Here is a 275-nt window from a genome sequence, read left to right on the forward strand (position 1 = left end):
TCGAGAATCTCACAATACAATGTTTACGAATACGGAGTTTCCACAATCTAAGAGTCTAACTATCAGGTGTCTAACTATGAGGTGTCTAACTATCAGGTGTCTAACCTCAAAAACGAGGTTTTTTGAACTATTTATAAAAACACAAAACCTAATTAAACAAGAATTCTAATTGCTGGAAATCTGCCAAAATGCGGCTGGGTCGACGGACCTTGCGACGGACCGTCGCGGTCACAACGGACCGTCGTGGACTCCGTCGTCCCATACTTGGTGCAATT

At 42.9% G+C, this 275-nt stretch overlaps 1 pseudogene; it reads right to left on the bottom strand.

The window, feature by feature from the left end:
* LOC114076859 overlaps positions 1-275 on the bottom strand; it is a 12,914-nt pseudogene that overhangs the window by 11,840 nt on the left and 799 nt on the right.

The sequence above is a fragment of the Solanum pennellii genome, chromosome 4 (assembly GCF_001406875.1).
Source record: "Solanum pennellii chromosome 4, SPENNV200".
Lineage (NCBI taxonomy): Eukaryota > Viridiplantae > Streptophyta > Magnoliopsida > Solanales > Solanaceae > Solanum > Solanum pennellii.